Below are 25,268 nucleotides of genomic sequence, written 5' to 3' on the forward strand. Positions count from 1 at the left end.
GATTTAAGAATATATACATATATGGACAAGCAATGACAGAGCGGCATGGACTAAGATACAGTAGAATATTATAGAATAGAATGCAGTATATACATAATAATAATATGCCATTTAGCAGACGCTTTTATCCAAAGCGACTTACAGTCATGCGTGCATACATTTTTGTGTATGGGTGGTCCCGGGATCGAACCCACTACCGACGTTACAAGCACCGTGCTCTACCAGCTGAGCTACAGAGGACCACATATGAGATGAGTAGTGCAAGATATGTAAACATTATGAAAGTGACTAGTGTTCCATTTCTTAAAGTGGCCAGTGATTTCATAGGCAGCAGCAGCCTCTAATGTGCTAGTGATGGCTATTTAACAGTCAGATGGCCTTGAGATAGAAGCTGTTTTTCATTCTCTCGGTCCCAGCTTTGATGCACCTGTACTGACCTCACCTTCTGGATGATAGCGGGGTGAACAGGCAGTGGCTCGGGTGGTTGATGTCCTTGATGATCTTTTTGGCCTTCCCTGTGACATCAGGTGCTGTATGTGTCTTGGAGGGCGGGTAGTTGCATTCCAGCAGACCGCACCACCCTCTGGAGAGCCCTGCGGTTGTGGGCAGTGCAGTTGCCGTACCAGGCGGGGATACAGACCGACAGGATGCTCTCAATTGTGCATCTGTAAAAGTTTGTGAGGGTTTTAGGTGCTAAGCCGAATTTCTTCCGCCTCCTGAGGTTGAAGAGGCTCTGTTGCGCCTTCTTCACTACACTGTCTGCGTGGGTGGACCATTTCAGTTTGTCGGTGATGTGTACGCCAAGCGAACTTGAAGCTTTCCACCTTCTCCACTGCGGTCCCGCCGATGAGAATAGGGTCATGGTTGTAATAACACTTTAAACAGGTAGTTTGTAAATGTGTAGAATGTGTTTGTTTTGGGTCCACACTAGTAAATTCACTTGTGTAAATTAGACAGTCACAGAGGATTTTCTTCTGAATAATTGGTCAGGGCATAGCACTTTCCATTAAGCTTCAGGCAGCTTTGATGTATGGCTTGATCACACCTGTAATGACTACTTCTATCCGGCCACGCCCATTGTTGCTTATCCATTGTTCACTAGATATATCAATGTAATTACACCCAACACAATGTTGAAAAACAGAATGCTTCCCAACACTAGATCACATAACTAGACGTGAGCAGGATGTGGTCCCAATGATGCCACCAATGTAGCGGAAGAAAGTGAAAGCTGCAACAGGGACTCAACCAGGTCTCATATGTGGCAAAGTCAACTCAACGTCTGTTGCCATGAAAGCCTAGTAGGCCTCTGGGCAGAGGCAGTAGGATTACAATGCTGACATATGCCTTGTTACAATAGCCAAAGTATATAACATGATTGACACAACCGTAATAATCATCATGAAACGGCCTTGGAAGTGTCATATGTGTAAGACAACATAATTCATTATTTTACATTAACCTGTTTAACTGCATTGATGTGGCTTAATTGATCATAGTCCAGGCTTGTTATATATGCAAATACCATGCAGTTGCACCAGGGGAATTTAAACCCCCAATTTATTTTTACTGGTCTTCTGTTTCCCCACATTTATTGATTAATGAATTTCCCATCATGAAAATGTATCCCCATTCCCCAATCAAATACCTTCATCGATATCACACAAAAAACAGACAATACAGCTTTTTTACTCAAATCTGGCAACCCTCATAAAATCCGACATAGCACCAGTATCCCAAAGTATTAAGCGAAAACAACCATAGAAAAAAACATTGGCATTAAAAATAAAATAAAAACATAAGGCTACTATTGTATTATAAACATTTCGGTGACAACCTGGTTGATTAACAATATTGGTGTTTTAACATGTTTGTTTTTTTATAAATAATGTGGGACACAAAAAAAGGCAGTGTAGAACACCATTGCCCAAAATGCATTGCTCCAATAACTTTCAAAAGATTGTTCTGAAGTTTGCCCCCCAAAATGTATTTTCCTACGAATTAAGTCGCACCATTTTTTTTGTATTTTCACATTAATTAAGCCACACAAAAACGCACGAAATCTGCTGAAATACTTGTTGTACATATTTGCACGAATTGAGTGTGAGATTGTGTTGGAAATGTATACACATTGGACATACTGCTATTCGTGTTCTACGAAAAAAAGAATCCACAATAATTAGCATCTATTTGAATGGCTTAAGTTCCATACTTCGACACCTTGCACTTTCCCAAATAAATAAATTGACACGCAAAAAATTGCACCTGCCACACCTGTCCTTGAGTAGCCGACCGTCAATATAAACGCGTCTGTCATATCTTTATCCTGTTATGTTAAACATTCCTATTAACAACAATATTCCAGGAGGCTTTGGTTTATGATTCCATGCAGCAGATAATGGGGCCTGATATTTTGATAAGGGCAGAGTTGGGTTTCCCTCAGCTGCTCTGGGGAAAGAGAGAGAGAGAGAGAGAGAGAGAGAGAGAGAGAGGGAGGATTTTCGCCTTCTTATAAAGACCGCTGGATGCGCTTCTAGTGCTCAGTAGTACACAGACACACAGAGAGGATACACTGGTGGCAGGACTGGACCGGTGACGCAGAATGGCTCAGAACGGAACTACAGAGAACGGGGTGACGGGGGCGAATGGCGAGGGGAGCCCTCCCATGCCTTTTCCTCAGCCGGTCAAAGTGCAGGAGATACGCCACACCAAGGTGAGACGCACGTCTTATTGAAGTAACATAGCAGCAATCACTGAATAGTGAAAATGTAATGTGAAAAAAAGTATTAAGCCGAAACATCTGAAACACCGGTATGCACAACTTTTGAACTATTTTGAATATATATATATAAATATATATATATATATATATATATATATATATATATATATATATATATATATATATATAGTACTACTGCATTGTTGGGAAAGAGCAATCAAGAAAGGCATTTCACTGTACTAGTTAGTGCAAGTGACAATACAAACTTGAAACTTGAGTGTAAAGTATAAGGTATAATTTAATGTAAAACTACATGTTCAATACATCATAAGCCAAGGCAGGTGATTTTCGTCAAGTTATTCTAACGCATGTTAGGCTGTAGCCTGTGCGTAGGCTAAATGTTGTGGTTTGCCTGTTGGTGTGATATCCATGTCTTCATATTGGAGTTGGATCCAAAAGGTTGCATGAAAACTATATTTGAAAACCAAAAAACACACATTATTTATGCTCCTGTGTTATATTGCTTCCTGGTAGTAGCCTAATGAACAGGTGCGTTGTAAAACTTTATTTTAATTTTTTTTAAGCGTCTTTCTTTGTGTTCAACAGATTTTTATCAACAATGAGTGGCACACCTCTGTCAAAGGAAAGACGTTTCAGACCTTCAATCCAGCAACAGGTGTCAAAATCTGTGAAGTGGAAGAAGCAGACAAAGTATGTACCTAAAACATAAATTCATGTCCCGATTAATAAATTGACTTGACGAAATAAGGAATGTTTGCGAAATTAAATTAACAGAATTAGTTTACACCTACTGCAGTGACCCTGACTTTTTCCACCTCTCTTTATTCTCTCAGTCTGGTTCTGATTATCTAGGCCAGGGGTATTCAACCGGGGGTACAGGTACTGCAGGGGGTCCGCGAAAATATTTTATTTTATATACATTATTTTTTTCAACGTTTTTATGAATATCGCTAGCAACAACAGAATAAACACATTTTTAATTACATACCTACAGTAGAAAATAGGATCATGTTTTATTTCTAATGATGTGAACTTAATTTCTCAACTCCTAATATTGAGCAAATTACACTCATTGGAGCCAATTAAACTCGCTGGAGTATCTGACATAGGCTTTGAAAAAGCACCCGTCATTAGGCTACCAGTCAATAGGCTACCAGTCAGTAGGCTACCAGTCAATAGGCTACCAGTCAGTAGGCTACCAGTCAGTAGGCTACCAGTCAATAGGCTACCAGTCAATAGGCTACCAGTGTGGCAAGTGCCGTTCGCTGCTGGTAAGCTTTTTGACTTGGACATACATTTTTGCCAACACATGGCTAACCTTTGTTTATTAACCAGCTAAACAGCTGATCTTAGCGAAAATATTTCTGGAGTTACTACCTTTCTAGCTAATAGCCTATGTTAGAGATTATACTTCCTCTTCCAATTATAATGTGGGGAGGTCAAAATAATGAAAAATTCTTTACCAAATCTGTTCATTTTAAAATGTTGATTACTTCTCCTTGCCATTATCATTCACCTGATGATAAGACAAGACATGTGAAATACATGTTTTTGCTAATGTATGATGGCGGTCCCTGGGTTGCCAGTTTGCCTGGGAGGGGGTCCCTGGTCAAGAAAAGATCTAGGCCTATATGTTTCATTTCCTTTTCCATAGCCTAATTGAAAACCAAGAGCGCGACTGTCTATCAACTCAATACCAAAGTATTTTATTAGGCTACAGACAAAAATAAATTTGTGCGAATGAATTAGGCCTATCAATTATCATTAGCCTGCTCATAATTGTAACTTATGCAAAATAACATTACGCATAGAAATGTTATAGGTAGGTTATCAGTTGTCCGTGTGAAAGCTGTTGATGTGTACCTGAAGGCAGATGTGGACAAGGCTGTAAAGGCTGCCAGAGCGGCCAGCCAGAGGGCTCGCCGTGGCGAAGGATGGATGTGTCAAGCCGGGGGCGACTCCTGCACAAGCTCGCAGACCTGATCGAGAGGGACCAGGCACTGCTAGCGGTAAGTTGTCGATATAACGGTCTATTAACATTATTTGTCTCTAGACTGTAGTAGGCTACAACTAGCAGCCTATTGGTCAACTTTACACCTGACACCTGCGTTGTGAAGGTAGCCTATCATCTATTCTGGGTATCCAGAGATAATTGACAGCAGCAGCGCAGTGCGCAATGCACCAGATGCTGAAAGTGCATGATCTGTGATCGCGACTCGAGTAATATATATTTTTCAGTTCTACACTTGTTGCTATATAATCCCCACACAACCTTGACATTCATTCTAATATTGTTGGTGAGAGCCTGTGAGACTTTAGGCCTGTGTGTGGCACAAGAGAAGCCATAAAAATACATTATAAAGAAGATCAACTTGCATGAAATCTCTCTCTCTTTCTCTCCCTCTCTCTTTCTCCTCTCTCTCTCTTTCTCTCCCTCTCTCTTTCTCTCCCTCTTCTTTCTCTCCCTCTCTCTTTCTCTCTCTCTCTCTTTCTCTCCTCTCTCTTTCTCTCCCTCTCTCTTTCTCTCCCTCTCTCTTTCTCTCCCTCTCTCTCTTTCTCTCTCTCTCTTTCTCCCTCTCTCTTTCTCTACCTCTTTATCTGGTGATTGTGTGTTTTCCTCCTCCCTCCTCACTGTAAAAAATGCAACTTAGAAAAAGTACTTGTAGGTTAAATATAAAATTGGGGAAAAGTTTAACTGACATGGAATTGTATTAACAGGGGACTAATGGACTAAATACCAAAATATAGTTTTTGAGTGTAGTATTCCTTTAACATAAAAAAATATAACAGTCTTTTGTCAATAATAAAATAATTTCCATGCAAAACATCTATCAAAAACATATTTTTAAGTTGATTGACATAGACTGACCAGGTGAATCCAGGTGAAAGCTATTATCCCTTGTTGAAGTCACTTGTTAAATCCACTTCAATCAGTGTAGATGAAGGGGAGGAGACAGGTTAAATAAGGATTTTTCAGCCTTGAGACAATTGAGACATGGGTTGTGATTGTGTGCCATTCAGAGGGTGAATGGGCAAGACACAAGATTTAAGTGCCTTTGAACGGGGTATGGTAGTAGGTGCCAGGTGGGTGCAACTCAATATTAGGAAGGTGTTCCTAATGTTTGGTATACTCAGTGTATAGTTGAGTTAGAACAATGTTTTGGCCAACTTAAAATATGAGGCTTATTCAACACATGTACAAGCGTGTATTAATACGCATGTATGAATTGGAAATGTGTTTTCTGCATACCGGTATCCCAACTCTCCCTGAGAGATGGTCTGACATAATTAACAGCAACCCCTAGAGCAATTAGGATTAAGTGCCTTGCTCAAGGCCACATCAACAGAATTTTCACATTTGTGACTCGGGGGATTCGAACTAGCAACTTTTCAGTTATTGGCCCAACGCTGTAAATACTAGGCTACCTGCCGCCACTTCTCCAAAAAGTTGAGTAAACTCAAAAAGTCTGTGGAACTAGTTACTAAAATATCTTGAGTTGGGCCACCTTGGATTATTTTTTTTACAGTGTAAGTCAGATATTACAGTGGTGGGTGATCCGAGCCATGTTCCAGTGCCTTCTCAATCGAGTTTCCAGATTGCATTAGGAGTCCGATTTGTAAATGAAACATTACAGATGTGAGTGAAGTCATATTATGGGATTGCATGTGGCTGCTAATTGAAAACATGCTCTGGGAGGGCTGCTTGTGCTGGGGTATCGCTAATTACACTAACCCCTGTTCTGTTTGTGGGAGAAATAAAGACCAGATTTAGCATTTAGCCCAATGAAAGACAGGATAAATCTATTGGTGTTCTAGCTCTGTGGCAGTGCTTCGTCTCTTATTATATTTCCATTTGCTTTGGTTGAATGTTGGAATTAGATCTTATTGGTCAAATAGCCTACATATATCGTGGTCCTCTGTAGCTCAGCTGGTAGAGCACGGCGCTTGTAACGCCAAGGTAGTGGGTTCGATCCCCCGGGACCACCCATACACAAAAATGTATGCACGCGTGACTGTAAGTCGCTTTGGATAAAAGCGTCTGCTAAATGGCATATTATATTATTATTATATCATTGCTGGTGCTGCACTTGAGCTGGTTCTCCCATAGAGATAGATAGAGGACTCTAGAGCCCGAAAGCCTGATTTAGCATGGGCCGCATCATTGAGGACTTTCACCATTTTGAAGTAGCCAACTGGGTGGGACTCCAATGGGTTAAGGAAGGATCACAAAATGATGTAGCTGGTCCGCACTCAAAAGGAGATTCAAGGTTTCTTTATAGTATTTAGTTCATTCGGTGGTAGGTAGATAGACAAACATTTCGGCCTTCCTAAGCCTTCAACAGTGTAATTCACAAGGATCACATAATTCCATCCGGGTCATCAGGAGGGATCAGCCAATGAACTATACTGTAAGCAAACATTCCATAACTGCAGGTGGCAATAAATCACCAATCTTGGCTTTATACCTGTTCAGACAACACACTCCAGGTGGCAGTATGCATCCTTTCTGTTTGTTTACCAACTCATAGAAGTAGTTGTAGAATAAAATGGACTACTTCAAAATGGAGATGCCAGTGCACTCACAGATGCCATAAATAGGACTGATACAAAGAAGAGTCCTCTATCATTCTCTATGGGTTCTCCCAAACTCCAAGGTAAATCAAGCGCACCTCAAATACTTTCAAGTAGGCCTATTTTAAAGTATTTTACGTATTTGACCCAGGTTTTTAGTAAACACTTGACTTGTGTCTCACTTGACTTGAGAGAGTCAATCAAAGAACTTGAGTATCATAGCACCTTTTAAGTGTACAAATCATGTTTGACACAGTTGGTCTCACCATACAAAAATGTTCTCTTCCCCAACACATTCGGCTTAGTGGTTTCAAGCAGCTTGTGTCCGTCAAAGAGTTTAGTAACTTACGTACAGTCACTTATTGAAATACTGTCAAATGCACAACGTCATGGATTGCTTTTGTCAAGGTTTCTGTCCACCCCTCTGCTCTATAGAAATGATTGTTAATCTAGATTTGAAATACATTTGATATGACATTCAGATGAGATTCAGATGGATCTGTTGTATTTCATGGTCATATAATGTTCCAGCTCACACCACCCTTGGCTACACAGAGAGACAACCCTGCTAGCTATGGCAGCCATGCCGTACCCAGTGCCTCTACTCAGCCTCATATTCATTTATCATTATAATCATTATAACTTTTCTTTCTGAACCAATTAACTCCCACAGCATATTAACTTATTGGCGCACGTCGAGGGCATAAAACATTGTTTTGTAGCAACCAAGGCATTGATGGTGCTGCGCTTGCAGCTGACTGTGCAAAAGATGAGAGAACCTCTCAAAATATATTTTTAGTTATATTATTAGTTATTCCTTGTTTTATTCTATTGACATGATTCTGCCTCAGATTTCCCATTTTAGAAGTTAGGACAGCCTGCATTGATGTGGCCTTATTGCGCCATGTTCAGTGTTTCTGATTATGACTATTCCTTCTCTTTTACAGACCATGGAGACTATAGACACTGGGAAACCATTCCTACATTCTTTCTTCATTGATCTGGACGGCAGCATCAAAACCCTTAGATACTATGCAGTTGGGCCGACAAGATACATGGCAAAACCATGCCTGTAGGTAAGTGTCTCTGTGCTGCCTTTAAACCCTTTTAGATTGCCAGACTATTACTTTCACCTACAGGTATAGTGCATTATGATGTGGTCAAAATGTATTGTAACGATTTGTTAAAATCATGTAGGCTTATGACCCCCTTGTAATGTCTAAGTATCATCTCATAATGATCCAGTTATTACCATTTCGTACATTTATAATATAACAAGATTTCCAAACAGTGTTATTACAGGTAATAATGCATTATAACTGACAGCTTTTGTTAAAGTATTGCCCAAAAAGGTCCATGACCTGTCAATCTGAGCAAGCTGTTTCGCAACAATCACTTGTCTCTCTCCTTTGTGGCGTAATGGCTCACATAGACTCTCTGTCAGTATATGATTAGCCCACTGGTTCTGCACAGTCGTCAAGAAACGAGTTAATTAGCAGTCGAGTCACTCAGCCGGTCCATCAATTGTCCGCAGACCTGGGTGGCATCTCATCCGTCCTCTTAATACTTCCCCCTTGCACAGTGTCAAAAACCATCCTCGGCCACCACGGCAGGACGTCAGATAGACAAAACAGGCTTCCCTCTTTCCTCCTGATTAGATTCCAATGGGGCAGTTGAGAGACGAAAGGCTGCCGAGGACAAAGGAAGAGGAAGAGGGGGCTGATGGTAATCAGCGAGGTGCAACAGTCTGTGTCGGGATTAGCTGAGAATCAGACACTCCAGATCAGTGCCTCATCAACGCCTCCGAGCTAGTCCCTTCCCCTCCCTCCCCCTCCAGCTCTGGGCCTAAATACAGCTCTGGGCCTAAATTAAGCGAAGGTGCACTACATAGGGAATAGGTGCCATTTGGGAGACAGTCTAATTCCCTCTACTGTACATCCCATGTCCACTCCACTGGCTATGGAAATGTAACCTTTGATAAGCGGTATAGCCTGGGATGAGTAGGCTCACCCAGTACCCCGGGAGATAATAGGGCCTGGGAGATGACCGTTGTGTGTGTAGGAGTCTGTCTGTCTGTAATCACCACATACATCAATAGGAGAAACAAGAGAGAAGATCAGTGACACAGAGTGAGAGGATCGGATTGAACCGATTATCTAGGCTATCAGCTGGGCTTTTGTGGAGGTGGAGGGGGATCATGCAAATGTCACGGAAGCAAGGTGAAAGGGGAAGCTAGGTGAAAGGAAGCAAGGTGAAAGGATGTAAGGTGAAAGGAAGCAAGGTGAAAGGAAGTAAGGTGAAAGGAAGTAAGGTGAAAGGAAGCAAGGTGAAAGGGGAAGCAAGGTGAAAGGAAGCAAGGTGAAAGGAAGCAAGGTGGAAGGGGAAGCAAGGTGAAAGGAAGCAAGGTGGAAGGAAGTAAGGTGAAAGGAAGTAAGGTGAAAGGAAGCAAGGTGAAAGGAAGCAAGGTGAAAGGAAGCAAGGTGAAAGGGAAGCAAGGTGGAAGGAAGTAAGGTGAAAGGGAAGCAAGGTGCCATAGGGCTCTGGTCAAAAGTAGTGCACTGTATCAGAGAATAGGGTGCCATTTAGGAGGCAGCATTGGAGTCAGTTTGTTGTTCTAGTCACTATCTCAGAAGGATTGACCTTAGTTGCAGAGATACTGTGGTACAGTAGTGGGAAAGGATTTTGGAATGTCTTGTGTTGGTATAATTTCATGTTACTATGCAGTATTATACATGTATTTTATAATAGACAGTTTCCTGTCTTTGTTTTATGTTAGAGTTGGGGGGCACTAAAGAGGTTTGGTTGCACCACAGTAGACTATTGGTGGAACAATTGCTGCGCAACGCATGTGCAACATGGTGCACTAAGATCTTGTAAGTTGATAGTTGTTGAGACAGGGTTTTACAGGATTTTAACAAACCTTCAGTACCATAACACCTAAGTAAGTAACTTCTGCTTAACAAAGTAGTTTAAGATAAACTCTATTGCATAAACATTCTAACTTAACTTATTTATAGTTCAACTATATTTACCATAAAAAGCCAGTTGACTACTACAGAGAAAGAGGAGGGTGGGACATTGCAGCAATTAAATGGGGGACACTTTTAATTGCCCCAACCCCATTCCAAGAAGGTCAAGGGTGACATTTCACCATAAACAGTAGGCTTAATAGTCTGGTTATTGGTGTCTCTAGATCCACCTGCTCTATTTCCTTCTATTAAACAGGACTTTCAGCCATGTGAGTAGCAAAGCACAGGGACTTTTAGACGGGCAGAGGATGAGTGTCCAAATGACTGTGTTCCCGTTATATGGAGAGCTTAATAAGGATATTTTTGACCATCATTCGAAAATGCAAATGGTTGATGTAGCTAAATAAATGAGAAAGGATGCCACATTTAAACAGACTTTAAACTTGAAGTAATGTGTCATTTTGAATGGAGAGAGATTGATAATGAGTCTCTTGTTGTTGTGTTGTTGTTTCTCCAGATGACACTTTTATGTGTTTCACCAAACATGAGCCCATAGGTGTGTGTGGAGCCATCATTCCAGTAAGTAAGACCAGTGGCTGCTTTGTGTTTGTGACTCTGTAATAATAATATATGTAGAATCTGCTGGCAGGGTGTGAACAAGTACTAAACACATGCTACTGCTGTGCTACAGCTAAACACAATGACTTGGCAAATAGGAGTTGTGAAATTCACCTGCATTGACTTAAAGATGTGCGCACCACACACACACACACATCACGCACCCACCCACCCACCCACCGACCCACCCACCCACCCAACGGCCCACCCACCACCGACCCACCCACCCACCCACCCAACGGCCCAACGGCCCACCGACCCACCCACCCACCCAACGGCCCACCCACCCACCCACCCAACGGCCCACCCACCCACCGACCCACCCACCCACCTAACGGCCCAACGGCCCACCGACCCACCCACCACCCAACGGCCCACCCACCACCGACCCACCACCCACCCAACGGCCCACCCACCCAACGTTACACCCACCCACCCACCAACGGCCCACCCACTGACCCACCCACCCACCCAACGGCCCACCGACCCACCCACCACCCACCCAACGGTCCACCCAATGGCCCACCCACCCACCGACCACCAACAGCCCACCCACCGCCCACCCACCCACCCACCCAACGGCCCACCCACCCACCCACCCACCCACCACTCACGGCCCACCACCGACCCACCCACCCACCCAACAGCCCACCCACCCACCCCACTGACCCACCCACCACCCAATGGTCCACCCACCCACCGACCCACCCACCACCCAACCCAAGCGTTGCCCACCGACCCACCCACCACCCAACGGCCCACCCACCCACCCACCAACGGCCCACCCATTGAAATGTGAAATTCACCTGCATTGACGTAAAGATGCATGCGCACACACACACACACACATCACGCACCCACCCACCCACCCAACGGCCCACCCACCCACCCACCCACCCACCCACCCACCCACCCACCCACCCACCCACCCAACGGCCACGGCCACCGACCCACCCACCCACCCAACGGCCCACCACCCACCCACCCAACGGCTCACCCACCCACTGACCCACCCAGCCACCCAACGGCCCAACGGCCCACCCGACCCAACCACCCACCCAACGCCCACCCACCCACCACCACCCACCCACCCAATGGCCCACCCACCCAACGTTCACCCACCCACCCACCCAACGGCCCACCCACTGACCCACCCACAAACGGCCGACCCACCCACCCACTAACGGTCCACCCAATGGCCCACCCACCCACCGACCCACCCAACAGCCCACCCACCGACCCACCCAACAGCCCACCCACCCACCCCACCCACTCAACGGCCCACCCACCGACCCACCCACCCACCCAACAGCCCACCCACCCACCCACTGACCCACCCGCCCACCCAACGGTCCACCCACCGACCCACCCACCCACCCACACACCGACCCACCCACCCACCCAACGGCCCACCCAACGGCCCACCCACTGACACCCGCCCACCAACGGCCCACCCACCCACCCAACGCCCACCCACACACCGACCCACCCACCCACCCAACGGCCCACCCACCTAACCGCCCACCAGCCCGCCCCACCGACCCAACCACCCACCCCACCCACCGACCCACCCACCCACCCACCCGCCCAACGGCCCACCCACCAACGGCCAACCTACCGACCCACCCACCCACCCAACGGCCCACCCACCGACCGACCACCCACCCACCCACCGACCCACCCACCCAACGGCCCACACACCCACCCACCCAAGGCCCACCCACCGACGACCCACCCAACGGCCCACCCACCCACGACCACCCACCCCACCCAACGTGCCCACCCACCCACCGACCCACCCACCCACCCAACGGCCCACCCACCCGCCCACCGACACACCCACCCACCCACCCACCCACCTAACGGCCCACCCACCCACCCACCCAACGGCCCACCCACCCACCCACCCACCCACCCAACGGCCCACCCCACCAACAACCCACCCAACGGCCCACCCACCGACCCACCCACCCACCCAACGGCCCACCCACCCACTGACCCACCCACCCACCCAAAGTCCCAACCACCCAACAGCCCAGCCATCCACACACACAGCATTTGTGTCATGCCCGATCATGGCACTTTGCCTACCATATTTCCACTGGGAAAGGCATTGTAAAGTAGTCCGTCATTGTAAAGTAGTCCGTCATTGTAAAGTAGGCCGTCATTGTAAATAAGAGTTTGTTCTTAACTGACTTGTCTAGTTAGATAAAGGTTAAATAAAAAATAAAAAATAAATAAATCCCTCATACATCTGGACAGTGTGTGTGTATGTCAGAGGTGTACAGTGCAGTGAGTTTACCTTCACTGTAACAGAATCCCCACAGACGATAGCCATGGGACATAGTCTCAGATACTGGCCTACAGTACAGCAGGCTGTTGGAGATTTAGAATAGTGATGGACGGACGCCACATTGGCACCAAAACTCTCCTTTATTCTAGAGACAAGGGAGAATGTTATTGGTGTGTGTGTGTGTGTGTGTGTGTGTGTGTGTGTGTGTGTGTGCCAAACACAAGAGCCGTTCATCAAGCTTTTTACTGTCAGTGCTGTCACCCCAAAACCATATTGTTCCGTGCCTCAGCTCCAAGGGCATTACATGTCCCTGGCACGTACAGAAATATAACTCTTAGCATGCATGTTGACAGTCATAGATCAGTAGAGCTGCAGCAATAAGGAGATAGTTAAATAGATGCTGTGTCCAGCAAATGGTACCTTACTTACATAGTACACTACTTTTGACTGAGCGCTATAGGCTGTAGTGCACTATATAGGAATAGGGTGCCATTTGGGATGCATTAGAGTAAATGATCCCATTATATTCTCAGGTAACATCTTTCTTGAAAGTGCATTTTGAGGTAAATGCAACTTTATTTGGAACAATAACAAAAATGAAGATTTGAGTTTGGACTGGTCTTAAAAATGTTTATTCGTAAGTGGGTTCGCAGTAAACTGCACTTTACCAACTTCAACTCGATCTGAGGGTGAAATTAAATCTTGGACATGTACTGGAAATCTAATCCTAATCTCTACCTTTTCTTTTCAAAGCACTCTCGCTCTTAATCCAACTGGTAAGTGTACCGTTAAAGGAACACGACTGCTTACAACTATACATTAAGGTCAGCATCCCAAATGGCACCTCCTCCTATATAGTACACCACTTATGACCAGGGCCCCCTCCACTATATGGGGAATACGGTGTCATTTAGGATGCAGACTTACAGATCCAAAAAAACATCCATATTTCCTTTTTGATTATAACATAATCAGATTGCTTGGGGTGGGATAGCAGTCCATGTAGGCTAGCGTAAAGGCTATCACATTGCACAGTGTTCACTACAGTCTAGACCAGACGGAGTGTCCTTTCTTCTTCTACATTTTGACTGACTGAATGCGGCCAATGGGCTTTCTCTGCTAGCATAAGTCTATATCTTCTTATGTTGCTCCGGCAACAAAGGAACAAGAAGGCTGTGTTCGACATGGGAGATTATATCATCAAAATGAAATTTATACTGAAGGACGTCGTGTAATTACTAAAAGCACCACTGGCACTCACGCAGACCATGAGTCATCGCTTAGGAAAACAGGAAGCTCGTTTTTAGGGTTACACATCCAAAAAAATCCTAATTGTGGCAGCTGTATCCAAAGCATTGTAAAAGTTAACAATGCTTAAACAGTAAACATTAGGATTCTTACATGCGTTGCTGTCTAATATGTGTTTGAGGGCCCAGTTATTTGTTCATTTGTTTCATTAAGTTCTCTGGAGGGAAAATAACAGGGCAGAGAGAAGAAAGGTTTTCTAAGCAGATTGTTTGAATCATCACTTTATAGGATGACAGAACAATGGTCTTGTTATTTCTCTCGAATCAAATCATCACACTTTTGCTCTGTACTGAAAGTGCTCTATCTTGAAAACTTGGCTGCTGACATGCAAAAAAAAAAAAGGATCATATTAACAGTGGACTAATGAAGAAAATACTAAATTGTTGATATACACTTGTTTTGTTTCTCCTAGTGGAACTTCCCCCTGCTGATGTTCATGTGGAAGGTGGCCCCAGCGCTGTGCTTGGGAACACTGTGGTCATCAAGCCAGCCGAGCAGACCCCTCTCACAGCCCTGCACGTAGGATCTCTCATCAAAGAGGTGAGAGAGACTTTCAAGTACAACAGGGGCCTCCAACTCCATTGCTGAAGAGCTATACTGGGTGAGCAGGCTTTTGTTCCAGCCCAGCACAAACACATTCAATTTGGTCGTGGTGCAGACTGAAGGGGCCACGATTGGTTGATTATTTGGAACAGTCAGGTGTGTCAGTGTTGGATTGGAAGTAAAGCCTGCACTCTCTGTAGCTCTCCAGGATCGGATTGGGAGAATCCTGCATTGTAATGAAGAGATATTATATGCAACTATCCCAAAAACTATCCTAAAAGTGAACGTGCACTTTCTGTCCTTTATAAGAAAAACAACAGGCAATCTGTTGGTCCTCCTCAGGACACATGAACTATTACATCTGTTGACCAGGAGACAGCACCTGAGGTCAAACTATAGACCCCTTCTCCTCTCCTCTCCCTCTCCTCTCCTCTCCTCTCCTCTCCTCTCCTCTCCTCTCCTCTCCTCTCCTCTCCTCTCCTCTCTCTCCTCTCCTCTCCTCTCCTTTCCTTTCCTTTCCTTTCCTTTCCTTTCCTTTCCTTTCCTTTCCTTTCCTCCCCTCTCTCCTCCTCTCCTCTCCTCTCCTCTCCTCTCCTCTCCTCTCCTCTCCTCTCCTCTCCTCTCCCCTCCTCTCCTCTCTCCTCTCCTCTCCTCTCCTCTCCTCTCCTCTCCTCTCCTCTCCTCTTCTCCCTCTCTCCTCTCCTCTCCCCTCCTCTCTCATCTCCCCTCCTCTCTCCTCTCCTCCCCCTCCTTTTCCCTCCTCTATTACAAACATCTTTCCCTTCACTCTGCTCCTCATGTCGGGGCTCAGGAGAGCAAATATGAAGGTCTTCAGTGTAGAACCTAAATCAATACAGTGTGTGTTTGTGTACATGCGCGTGCTGTTGTGCCTGTGTGTATGTGTGTACAGTATGAAATTAGACTGTAGTAGTGACTCTTGAGGTCATGAGACATTTGGTTTCAAACCTATTTGGCTTCTCTTCCGGCCATTACTCCAAATGATCCCAGGCTGTTTTATACCCAGAGAAAAGCCCCGGTCTTATGCGATTAGACCAGCTCGCTTTTATCATGTCGGACGGTAATGATTTTTAAAGGGAAAGCAAGAGTTCTGCTTCTAATCATTGGGTAAATGAGAGTTGTTCAGCCAATCAAAGACGACAATGGAAATTGAATAGAAAAAAGACGTATTATTATATATATCAAATAACAAGCTCCTGGTGCCGCCTGGTGTAATCCGCTGAGTAACTCTCTGATACTCACACACTGTGCTCCTTAAAGGGACATTTCACTCCTAAATGAAAGTTTGGCCTATGTGTCCGGACCTTAAGAGTAGTCTAATGTCAAGGTGAAACCACGTCCCACAACATCCGTTTGTGTGTAGATCCTGCTAACTTTGATTTGAAAAGTGTAATGTACCTTTAACTCATCCAGTTGACTGAGTTAAGAGGTAGCGAGAAGCGTACCTTATTCCCATGCACATGGTGCTGATCACTAACATTCTTCGTCGGGTTGCCTGATAGGCCGGTTTCCCCCGGAGTGGTGAACATCGTGCCAGGGTTCGGCCCCACGGCAGGCGCAGCCATTGCTAGCCACATGGGCATCGACAAAGTGGCGTTCACGGGTTCTACAAAGGTACGTGCATGTTTGGAAGTATCGCATAATGCTGGAAGCGACGGGGAAACTAGTTGGAATAATGTGTTTTTTTGTAACCGTTCACTGTCTGTTCCAAGATTAACAGACCTGGGTTCAAGTGGTATTTTCCTTTCAAATAGTCTGCCTGGAGTGTCAGATGGGCGGGGTTTGCACTTTTGGGACTAGTTTGTGTGTTCCATTGTACCAGACAAGCTCAATCAAGTGCATCTAAAGTATCAAAAGGAAACAAATACTATTTGAACCCAAGGCTGAAAATAAATGATTTTTCAAAGCCAAGTGGGGTACAGGATTGTATGATAAAAGTCATATTTATTTGACACTTGTTTAAAAATGTTGGTATCTTTCTCATTTCGGCATGCAGTACATGCTTTCATTAACAGTCTGTCTCACCGATACCAGTCCCTCGTTCCCTATCAAATCCCAATGTACATTTTTAAAAGTATTTGTTTGAACTGAATGTCCCGTATGACACATTGTTATATGACTTCCCCCTGTGATCCGTCCTCGCCCTGTTTGTCTCCCCAGGTAGGCCAGTTGATCAAAGAGGCCGCAGCCAAGAGTAATCTGAAAAGAGTGACTTTGGAGCTGGGTGGAAGAACCCCTGCATTGTCTTTGCTGACTCGGACTGTAAGTGATGTGGTTACTGTCTCTCTATTAAACCAACAAGGCAGACAGGGAGAACAAAGACAGCAGCTTGGCTAGGCGCAGAGGAAAGGGCTTTGACACAGTGTGTGTGTGATCAACAGTGTGCCTGTAAGCAATAGAGCTCGAGACTGATTGCGAACTGTGTGATAGTTAAGCGTGGACCGGACATTGTGCCATCGTGACTCTATCCTATAACACGATAACCCAGCGGGCAAAACTGGTTGCAATGACGTCTTTACGACGTCTCTGAAGACGTCATGGTCAGGTTGTCTACTGGTTGTAAAAGGACAGGGTGTCTGTTCAATTTGTTTGTGACCAGAAAAATACATGTTTACCTGGTTCTAATCTTGTTATCTGACATCTCTACGACCAGAAACCAAGTTTACAATCAGGAAATGATGTCATAATGATGCCAAATGTTGCCCTCAGGGTAGATGTTGCCAATTGTTCTGTTATTGCTCTGAGGGACTCTAATGGAGGAAAGGACAACCCACACTCACTGTATTAGGCTATGTCCCAAATGCCACCCTATTCCCTATAGTGCCTATGGGCCTCGGTCACAAGTAGTGCACTATATAGGGAATAGGGTGGCATTTGGGACTCACCCTTAGTCTTAAATGTAAATGTAAATTTAGAAGCAGCAGAGGTCACACAAATGGAGGCGTTTTGGCGACAGCCTTCGTCAGCATTTCTCTTATGTTCACTAACAGTGCAGTTGGCGGTGGAGGAGACCCAAAAGGGAGCCTTCTTCAACCAGGGCCAGTGCTGCACGGCCGTCGCGTGTCTTCGTGGAGGAACAGGTCTATGAGGAGTTTGTACGCCGCAGCGTGGAGTGCCAAGAGTATCGTCATAGGAGACCCCCTGGACTCACGCACATCACACGGACCACAGGTATCTCTTCTCTTTTCTCCCCCTCTCCCCCCTCTCCTCTCTCTTCTCTTTTCTCCTCCTCTCCCCCCCCCCCTCTCTTCTTCTCTTCTCTCCTCCTCTCCCCCCTCCTCTCTCTTCTTCTCTTTTCTCCTCCTCTCCCCCCTCCTCTCTCTTCTTCTCTTCTCTTCTCTCCTCCTCCCCCCTCCTCTCTCTTCTTCTCTTCTCTCCTCTCCCCCCTCTCTCTCTCTTCTTCTCTTCTCTCCTCCTCTCCCCCCTCCTCTCTCTTCTTCTCTTCTCTTCTCTCCTCCTCCCCCTCCTCTCTCTTCTTCTCTTCTCTCCTCTCCCCCCTCTCCCTCTCTTCTTCTCTTCTCTCCTCTCCCCCTCTCCTCTCTCTTCTTCTCTCCTCTCCCCCCCTCTCCTCTCTCTTCTTCTCTTCTCTCCTCCTCTCCCCTTCTCCTCTCTCTTCTTCTCTCCTCCTCTCCCCCTCTCCTCTCTTCTTCTCTTCTCTCCTCCTCTCCCCCTCCTCTCTCTTCTTCTCTTCTCTCCTCCTCTCCCCCTCTCCTCTCTTCTTCTCTTCTCTCCTCCTCTCCCCCCCTCCTCTCTCTTCTTCTCTTCTCTCCTCCTCTCCCCCCTCTCCTCTCTCTTCTTCTCTTCTCTCCTCCTCTCCCCCCCCTCTCCTCTCTCTTCTTCTCTTCTCTCCTCCTCTCCCCCCCTCTCCTCTCTTTTCTTTCTCCTTCTTCTCTCTGATTGGAGTGTTCTGCCAGAGAGGCCTCTCAGACAGGTGTTTGAAACTCAGACAGGTGTTTGTCAGAAACTCTCCACTGACACAGAGCAAGTCGTCCGAACGCCACAAACCCCAGTCATTGTGTCTGTGATGCTGGCCAGTAGAAAAGCATCTCAAATATGTCGACTTACAGCAAAATGCTAAAATATGGGGCAACAGACAGTATACAGTATTCAAATCAAATCAAATTGTATTTATCACACGCGCTGAATACAACTGGTGTAGACTTTACAGTGAAATGCTTGCTTACTAACCTTTCCCAATGATGCAGAGCTTAAAAATAATAATACAAATAAAATAGTCACACAAGAGGAATAAAATAAAATACACAAGAATGCAGCTATATACAGGGAGTACCAGTACCAGATCAATGTGGAGCTATATACAGGGAGTACCAGTATCAGATCAATGTGGAGCTATATACAGGGAGTACCAGTACCATATCAATGTGCAGAGGTACAGGGTATTTGAGGTAGATATGTACATGAAGGCAGGGTAAAGTGACTAAGCATCAGGATAGATAATAATATGAGTAAAATAAAAAACAGAGTAGCAGCAGCAAATGATGAGTGTAAAAGTGTGTGTGTGCATGTGTGTGCATGTGTGTACTGTATGTGTGTTTGAATTGGTATGCGTGTGTGTTATGTGTGTGCGTATGTAGTGTATGTGAATGTGTGAGGGTTTTGTGTGGGAGTGACAGTGCAGTGTGGTGTGAGTGAGTGAGTGAGTGAGTGATGGTGAGTGAGTGAGTGAGTGTGTGTATATGGTGTGTATATAGAGTCTAGTGGTGAGTGAGTGAGTGAATGTGTGTATATGGTGTGTATATAGAGTCTAGTGAGTGAGTGAGTGAGTGTATGTGTGTATATGGTGTGTATATAGAGTCTAGGTGAGTGAGTGGAGTGTGTATATGGTGTGTATATAGAGTCTAGTGAGTGAGTGTGTGTATATGGTGTGTATATAGTCTAGTGAGTGAGTGGGAGTGAGTGTGTGTATATGGTGTGTATATAGAGTCTAGTGAGTGAGTGAGTGAGTGAGTGTGTGTATATGGTGTGTATATGAGAGTCTAGTGAGTGTGCGTAGGGTCAGTGCAAGATAGAGTCAGTGCAGATAGTTCGGGAACCATTAGTTGACTATTTAGCAGTCTGGCTATTTAGCAGTGTTATGGTTTGGGGGTAGAAGCTGCCTTGGAGCCTGTTGGTCCGAGAGCTGATGCTCGGTACCGTTTGCCTGGACGGTAGCAGATGTGAACAGTCTATGGCTTGGGTGGCTGGAGTCTTTGGCAATTATTCACGATTAGATCAGTTTCTAACTTTGGACCAAATCCTACAGATGTAGGATCTTCAGTTGAGCCAGTTTGCTACGGCAGGAAAATAATCCTGCAGCAACAGGAAATTTGCATTTTTATTTAACTAGGCAAGTCAGTTAAGAACAAATTCTTATTTACAATGACGGCCTACACCGGCCAAACCCGGACGACGCTGGGCCAATTGTGCGCTGCCCTATGGGACTCCCAATCACAGCCGGTTGTGATACAGCCTGGAATCGAACTAGGGGGTCTGTAGTGACACCTCAAGCACTGAGATGCAGTGCCTTAGACCGCTGCGCCACTCGGGAGCCCAAGGATTTGGTTAATGGACATTTTTGTAGGGGGTTGATACATTTTTCATAGGGCAAATCAAGTCTGGAATTTCTAAGCCTTTTTAAAACTCAAATACACTAAAAGTTAGCATTTCCTGCGGTGCAGGAAAGTTCTCAGCAACAAAAAAGTGATCAAATGAAGATCATACATCTGTAACTTGAGAGCTGTGTGCTTAACTCAGATATTCATGTAAGTCATGCAGTGAAGTCAATCAAATATTATCTCGTTAACTGTGCAGACCACAAATTAGGATTCAGTCCTTTACTTTAAGTCTACAGCTGATAGCATGAGAAGATGTGGGACAGTTACAGAACATAGCCTTCAGGTCTTTTCTGACAGAAACTTAGTTTCCATTACGCCGTTGGCTATCAATGTAGGCTATCAGTGCAGCTTCACTAAAGTTCGCTTGTGGTGGGAGCAGAAAACATCCCCCTTATTTTTCTAGCTGTTCTTTCTTTCTCTTGCTCCTGTGCCAGCTTTGGATGTGTGTAAATGAATACTACCTTTATATCCATTACTTTACCTTTTGTGTAATGACATTACCCTGCCTGCCTCCAACTTAACGAAACCACTTGTCTCTCTCTCTCTCTATTCTCCCTCTCTCTATTATCCCCCTCTCTCTCTCTCTCTCTCTCTCTCTCTCTCTCTCTCTCTCTCTCTCTCTCTCCTCTTCTCCCCCCTCTCCTCTCCTCTCCTCTCCTCTCTCTCCTCTCCTCTCCTCTCCTCTCCTCTCCTCTCCTCTCCTCTCCTCTCTCTCCTCTCCTCTCTCTCTCCTCTCTCTCTCTCTCTCACTCTCTTCTCCCTCTCTCTCCTCCCTCCCTCTCCTCTCTTCTCCTCCCTCTCTCTTCTCCCTCTCTCTCCTTCCTCTCCTCTCCTCTCTCTCTTTCTCTCTCTTCTCCCTCCCTCCCTCCTCCCTCCCTCCTCCCTCCTCCCTCTCTCTTCTCCTCCCTCCATCCCTCCCTCTCTCTACTCCCTCCCTCTCTCCTCTCCTCTCTCTCTCTCGCTCTCTCTCGCTCTCTTCTCCCTCTCTCTCCTCCCTCCCTCCCTCCCTCCCTCATCTCCTCTCATCTCCTATCTTCCCCTGTTCCTCCAGATTGAGCAGAAGCAGTTTAATAAGATACTGGAGTTGATTGACAGCGGGAAGAAGGAGGGAGCCAAACTGGAATGCGGGGGCGTGGCCATGGAGGACACAGGCCTCTACATCCAGCCCACCGTATTCTCCCATGTCAAAGACCACATGCGCATCGCCAAGGAAGAGGTAAGAGATCCAAATGCTGATCTATGGTCAGTTTTGTGATTTTCTTGTCAGATGGTTAAGGTTAGGATTGGGGGATGATGCATCCGTCCACCACAACGCTGCCTGAAGAAGACTCTAGCAGTCGAAACAGCGTCCTGATATGAATTATAAACTGGGTGGTTCCAGCCCTGAATGCTGATTGACTGACGGCTGTGGTATATCCAGACCGTATACCACGGGTATGACAAAACATGTATTTTTACTCTTCTAATTACATTGGTATAAAAAACAAAGAGAGAGTCGCACTCTATGTATAAACACCCAGTCATTTATTGGGTAAACCACCAACCTTCCGGCATACATTGGTAACCAGTTTATAATAGCAATAAGGCACCCCTCAGGGGTTTGTGGTATATGGCTAATATACCACGGCTAAGGGCTGTATCCAGGCACTCGGCGTTGCGTCGTGTGTAGAGAACAGCCCTTAGCCGTGGTATATTGACCATATACCACACTCCCTCGGGCCAGATTGCTTAAATATACCACAGGCTGATCTGATCATTCTGTTCTCTGTATGTAATACCTGTAAATACTTAACTGAAGTTTTTCTGCATCGTATTGGCTGCCTACTGTTTCTTCTTTCGATGATTGGGGGAAGGAAAGCTGATCCTAGATCTGTGATCTGTGTCTACGGGAACTTCTACCCAGAGCTAGGGGTTTCTGATGTTGGCATTACAGTGATTTCATTCATAAAAATGAGAACGCCACTACTGGTCCAGGCAGTTTTGTTGTATACCACTGCCATCTTCTGGTGGTGTGGTTGAAGTGCAGGTTCAGACAACGGTATATATATGGTTCAAACAAAGTCATCGTCATGCAGATGGATGGAGGGCGCTTCTTTGCATCTGTGGCATAATGACTTCTGTGACAGCATGGGCAGCGATCTTTCTCCCGTTTTAAAGTAGTCAATTTCTTCTTGCATTTCTTCTATGAGTCTGTAAACAAATTGAAAGAGAGTGTATACTGCCACCTGGAGTGTGTTTTCTAAACAGGCATGAAGCCAAGGTTGGGGATTTACTGCCAGCTGCCATTCATTGGCTGATCCCTCCTGCTAACCTGGATGAAATTCTGTGATCCTTCCTTAACCCATAGAAAGTCCACCCAGTTGACTACTTTAAAATGTTGAAAGTCCTCAATGGATCTGCCCATGCTAATACAGCCTTTGTGGCACTAGAGCTGTCTATCCAAGTCTATGGTCATGGTAAACCAGGATCGGTATCATAGAAATAGATAGAGGGACTCTAGTGGCCAAAAGCCTGTTTTAGCATGGGCAGCCCCATTGAGGACTTTCACCATTTTAAGTAGTCAACTAGGTGGGGCTTCCTGGGTTAAGGAAGGATCACATCATTCCCTCCAGGTCATCAGGGAGGGTACAGTAAATGAATTATACTCGTGAGCAAACATTCCATAACTGCAGTTGGCAGTAAATTGCCAACCTTGGCTTTATACCTGTTCAAACAACACACTGCAGGTGGCAGTATGCAGCATTTCAGTTTGTTTACCAACTCATAGAAGTAGAAGAAGAATAAAATGTACTACTTAAAAATGGAGATGGCATCAATGGCACTGCTCATGCTCCCCACAGACGCCCATAAAGGGACAGATACAATGTTGCATCCTCTAACTATCTCAATGGGTCGTATTCACTAGACACCAAACTGAACATGTTTTACTGACACAGGGAGGGACTATCTGGACCTGTCAAATAACAAACACCAATGAATATGACCCAAGGCTATTCTGATTGGTGCTAATTGATCTGACAGAGATTCATTTGGACACAAAACATTGACAGGGTTAAGCAGTGAAGTCATTGCATTTTTAAATTATTTTTTATTCACATTATTCATCATATCCACGTCAATCCAAATTGGACGTTGAACTGACAGCTGTGCCCTGTGAGGTTTTGCTTTGTCCTTCTCCTGCTCACCATGGCCTGTTTGAATACGTAACAAACATACCTGTCTTTCCTCCTTGGGGTAATCACTGATCCAACACAAACTGATAGGTGTAAGCAACGGTTCTATCGCATAGCTTTACCAATCCAGCCATGTCACATCAGGGATTTCTTCAAAGGAGGGCGGTAGGAAGGATGCATTCGAAATGGGCATGTAATCTTCTCCATGACCCCATCCAGATCTTCGGTCCGGTCCAGTGTATATTCCGCTTCAAGAGCCAGCAGGAGGCCATAGAGAGAGCCAACAGTGAGTACGGCCTGGCTTCTGCCGTGTTCACACGCAATCTGGACCGGGCTCTCTCTGTGTCTGCCGCCCTGGAGACTGGCACCGTCTGGTAGGTTACTGTTAACTCCTGAACAATAGTACCATGATAGTATCATTATATATGACTACAACAACAACTATTAACTACTACTATTCCCATCCTAACAATTCATAACTAGTACTAGTATCCAAAATAGTGTAAGGAAGAGAACTGGATGTTAGTGATTGATTAGTAATGCCTGACCAGTTCTTATAAATACTGTAGGTTAGTCCCATAGAGATACTTTACTATTCCTTTACTCCATATGCTACTAACTACTACTTCCTACAGTACCACTTCTATTACCGTTTTACCACTGTACTCCCTATTCACTCCGACTTCGTATCCCCTACTTATACCTCTTCATGTTCCCATGAGAACACAGCTGTGGCTGCACATGGTGGCCACAAGACAGAGCTAGGTAGGTAGGTATCCCAGACAAAGCTCCTCTGTGTGGCAGTGAGAGGAGGACAGGGAGTGGGAGAGAAGAACGAAGAGATTTGAACGGCTGGAGAGACATTTACTTGGCACGCAATATCGGCTGAGCAATCTGTACTGTCCTTAAAGCAACAGGGTTTCCTGAGTGATCATAGCGTTTCTTTACGTTTTACTCCCAGGTCAAGACCTCAGTCTGAACGTTTATGTTACGTTATGGCAGAGGAGTAGGTCCATCAGAACATAAGGTTATGGCCGCATTAGGATTGTGCAAATTAAGGTTATGACACTGGATGAGTGCGACATGCTATCGTGTCCCTGGTGAATTCTGGGAAGGAACTGAAGTTACTGTAAACAAAGACATTACTCTGCTTAGTCTCATCTCTCTCTCTCTCTCCCTCTCTCTCTCTCTGTCTCTGTCTGTCTCTCTCTCGCTCGCTCGCTCTCTCTCTGTCTCACTGTCTGTCTCTCTCTGTCTCTCACTGTCTGTCTCACTCTCTCTGTCTCTCTCTCTGTCTCTGTCTGTCTGTCTGTCTGTCTGTCTCTCTATCTCTCTCAGGGTTAACTGCTATAACGCCCTTCATGCCCAGGCACCATTGGAGGATACAAAATGTCAGGCAATGGACGAGAGCTGTAA

The 25,268-nt window shown here is 45.4% G+C and overlaps 1 pseudogene; it reads left to right on the plus strand.

The window, feature by feature from the left end:
• The first annotated feature begins 2,546 nt into the window (after positions 1-2,546).
• On the plus strand, positions 2,547-25,268 carry LOC123482419 (annotated as a pseudogene).

Source organism: Coregonus clupeaformis, chromosome 32 (assembly GCF_020615455.1).
Source record: "Coregonus clupeaformis isolate EN_2021a chromosome 32, ASM2061545v1, whole genome shotgun sequence".
Lineage (NCBI taxonomy): Eukaryota > Metazoa > Chordata > Actinopteri > Salmoniformes > Salmonidae > Coregonus > Coregonus clupeaformis.